The 3925-nt window shown below is 31.4% G+C and overlaps 1 non-coding gene across 1 annotated transcript; it reads right to left on the reverse strand.

The window, feature by feature from the left end:
- Positions 1 to 2357: 2357 nt before the first annotated feature.
- On the reverse strand, positions 2358 to 2464 carry LOC139851090 (small nucleolar RNA R71). Its single transcript, XR_011760452.1, has one exon. It is a non-coding gene; the product is annotated as a small nucleolar RNA R71 (small nucleolar RNA).
- Positions 2465 to 3925: the final 1461 nt, after the last annotated feature.

A 3925-nucleotide genomic window follows, 5' to 3' on the forward strand; every position in this document is an offset into this window, starting at 1 on the left:
TTGTCATTTACTTTACGCTTTAAATTAAGTTATATTTATTTTTAATATTTTATATTAGGTTTTAACTGCGACTAAAGTTTTAAAATCGACAAACCGGTCATTAAACGGTAAAAACCCCCTTTTATAATAATAATAATACTTCTTATTTATATATATATTTATATACAAATATAATTTTTAAAAATATAGCGTTAAACTTGGCTAGTTCCCAGTGGACGAACCGGACTTACTAAAAACTACACTACTGTACGATTAGGTACACTACCTATAAGTGTTGTAGCAAGGTTCAGGTATTTTCACTCTATAAATAAATAAATAACTTGTGTAAAATTGTATCGTATTTAATAGTAATTACTAGTAAAATATAATAGTATTTTGTTGTAAAAATATAACTATTTTATACACCACCTCGCACACATCAAGTATTTTTGGCGCCTCTGCCGGGGAACAACACTTAACGCCGAAGCGAGACGCTATTAAATATAGTTTTTAAGTTATTTTTATAAAAATATATTTATATAAGTTTTAAATATCATAAATATAAAAATATAAAATATATATATATATATATATATATATATATATATATATATATATATATATATATATATATATATATATATATATATATATATATCTTTAGGTCTTCAAAAAAAGTATTTTTAGTTAAAAAATACTAATAAGTAATTTTTATTCAAAATATAAGTTTTAGTTATATTATAAAACATTTTCTATAAAATAAAAATAGAAAATTAAAAACAAAACAAAAAAGTAATATAAAAAAAATAATAAAACATTTGAACCTACAAATTTTCGACCTGCACCTCATTTGAAACTGTAATCTCCACACTCGCGGAGTTCGGGGGTATCGAAAATCCGCACTCGCGGAGCCCCTCTGACACGCTGACTTGGTACAGCATTAATTACGATTTAGGGTTTATAATTATATATAATTAATTATAATTAGGTTTTGGTTTAATATTAATCAGTTTTAAGTTTATTTAATTTTATATTTTTAGTTTTAATTAGTTTTATTAATTTATAAACTTATTACTTTTATAAAATAAAAAAATATATAAAAATAATATTTTTATAAAAATTGTATTTTTTTTACAACTTTAAGTTTTATTTTTATTTCATACCTTCTTAATCGTTTATTCGTAATATTTGTATTTTTTGCTCGTAATTAGTTTTAAGACTAGTATTTGCCGTAGTTTATTTTTATTTTTAGATTCTTAGGCTTTGCCGTAAAATCCCTTAAGTGCTTTTTCTTTAGACTAAGATTTAGGTGTTTTAGAATTTTGCGATGCTGTTTATAAATTTTAGTTTTTTTTAAGTTTCGACGCGCTACTCTATTTTTATTTTTCGACGCCTTATTTTTAGGACTTCGAATTTTCTCTATTACTTCTCTAAAATTTCTTTAAAAATCAAAACGAAAAATTATTTTAAGCGGTTAAATTGATAGATATCCAAAATTTTCTGGTTCGTAGTAATAGTTGGATTTGTTAGTGGCGAGTTGTGGGCTTCCGATTTAAAGGGTCCTGGCTACCTGCTGCATCTATTGGCTATTCGAAACGTGGGCAAAATCAGAAAAGTCTATTAATTTGATAACTTATATAATTTTTATCTTTTATAACTAATAGGATATTCAGTGAATGCACCGAGCAAAACGTTCACCACCTTTCATACGTTCACCACCTGTAACTCGATCAAGACATCTAGAAAATATTGTCGCCGTTGATTTTTCTTTAGAATCATCATCCAGTCGACCAAGTACTCCAATTCAAATTTTCGGTAATTCATTTTTTGAACCCGACCTCACAATTGAGAATCCGGAGAATATTCAGGGACAATTCAGAGATCCTGAACCACTAATCTTTCCTCCGGAACCACCAATCATTCAAACGGAGATTGTCGAGGAACAACCTATTAAATCAGAATCCTCTAGTGATTCAGATTCAACCATTCTAATCATGGAAAATCTGGAACCTCTAAGTATGGAAGACCGAATGAGAGCTAAACGCACTGGCCAAGGTCACGCAATTACTCAACCTGACATTAATGCGCCAGATTATGAAATCAAAGGACAAATTCTACACATGGTAACTAATCAATGCCAATTTAGTGGTGCACCGAAGGAAGATCCAAATGAACATCTTCGTACATTTAATAGGATATGTACTTTATTTAAAATCAGAGAAGTGGAGGATGAACAGATATATCTCATGTTATTTCCCTGGACTTTAAAGGGAGAAGCCAAAGATTGGTTAGAATCGTTACCTGAAGGGGCGATTGATACATGGGACGTTTTAGTTGAAAAATTTCTTAAACAATTCTTTCCGGCATCTAAAGCCGTGAGACTTCAAGGAGAAATTGTTACGTTCACACAAAAGGCAAATGAAACTCTATATGAAGCGTGGACAAGATTTAGAAAGTTATTGAGAGGATGTCCGCAACATGGTTTAGACACCTATCAAATAGTACAAATATTCTACCAAGGATGCGACATCACTATAAGGAAAGACATCGATATAGCAGCTGGTGGTTCCATTATGAAGAAAACCGCAACTGACGCTTACAAAATTATTGATAACACTGCTTCCCACTCACATGAGTGGCACCAAGAAAAAGATATCGTTAGATCATCTAAAGTAGCTAGAGCCGATTCTAGCCATGACTTCGATTCCATTTCTGCAAAGATAGATGCTGTCGAGAGACAAATGGAAAAGATGACTAAAGATATTCACTCAATACGAATTAGTTGTGAGCAGTGTGGAGGACCACATTTGACAAAAGATTGTCTCAGTATTGAACAAACAATGGAACAAAGAGAGAATGTTTCATACATGAACCAAAGGCCTGGAAATAATTATCAGAATAATTATCAACCGCCAAGACCAATTTACAATCAAAATCAGAACTATAACCGAAATGTTCCATACAACAACCAACAAGGTCCTAGCAATCAAGAGTATCCAATAATACTTACAATCAGCAAAGACCTATTTTTCAAAACAAACCACCACAAACTGATGATAAAAAGCCAAATTTAGAAGATATGATGTCAAAGCTAGTTGAATCTCAAACTCAATTTTTCACATCTCAGAAACAAAACAATGAACAAAATGCTCAAGCATTTAGAAATCAACAAGCTTCTATTCAAAATCTGGAACAAGAAGTGAGCAATGTAGCAAGGTTGATAGGTGAAAGAAAACCGGGAAGTCTACCTAGCGATACAAATGCTAACCCCCGGAATGAAACAGCTAATGCCATTACCACAAGAAGTGGTATCACACTTAAACCACCTGAAATGCCTGTAATTTCTGATGATGCTATTCCTACTACACAAGAACCACAGTCTGAGCAAGATAAGGAAACAGAACCGGTAGTTGAAAAGGTTAATGAAGATAACACAGTTAAGGGTAAACCTTATGTTAAACCATACCAACCACCACTTCCTTACCCAAGTAAAATGAGAAAATAGAGACTTGAAGCCGAGCAATCCAAATTCTTGGATATGTTTAAACAGATAAATGTCAATCTTCCTTTCATTGATGTAATTTCAGGAATGCCTAGATATGCTAAATTCTTGAAAGATCTAATCACAAATAGAAAGAAAATGGAAAAACTCTCGACTGTTACTATGAATGCTAATTGTTCTGCAGTGCTGTTGAATAAGATACCAGAAAAATTATCAGATCCAGGAAGTTTCACGATTCCATGTTTTCTGGGTAGTCTTAGTTAAATAGAAGCATTGGCAGATTTAGATGCTAGTATAAATTTAATGCCATATTCACTATACGCTAAACTAGACCTTGGAGAATTGAAACCAACACGAATAAGCATACAACTAGCTGATCGATCCGTAAAATATCCTAGAGAGATAATGGAGAATATGCTAGTTAAAGTTGGTACTTTAGTATTT

Source organism: Rutidosis leptorrhynchoides, chromosome 5, assembly GCF_046630445.1.
Source record: "Rutidosis leptorrhynchoides isolate AG116_Rl617_1_P2 chromosome 5, CSIRO_AGI_Rlap_v1, whole genome shotgun sequence".
Classification (NCBI taxonomy): domain Eukaryota; kingdom Viridiplantae; phylum Streptophyta; class Magnoliopsida; order Asterales; family Asteraceae; genus Rutidosis; species Rutidosis leptorrhynchoides.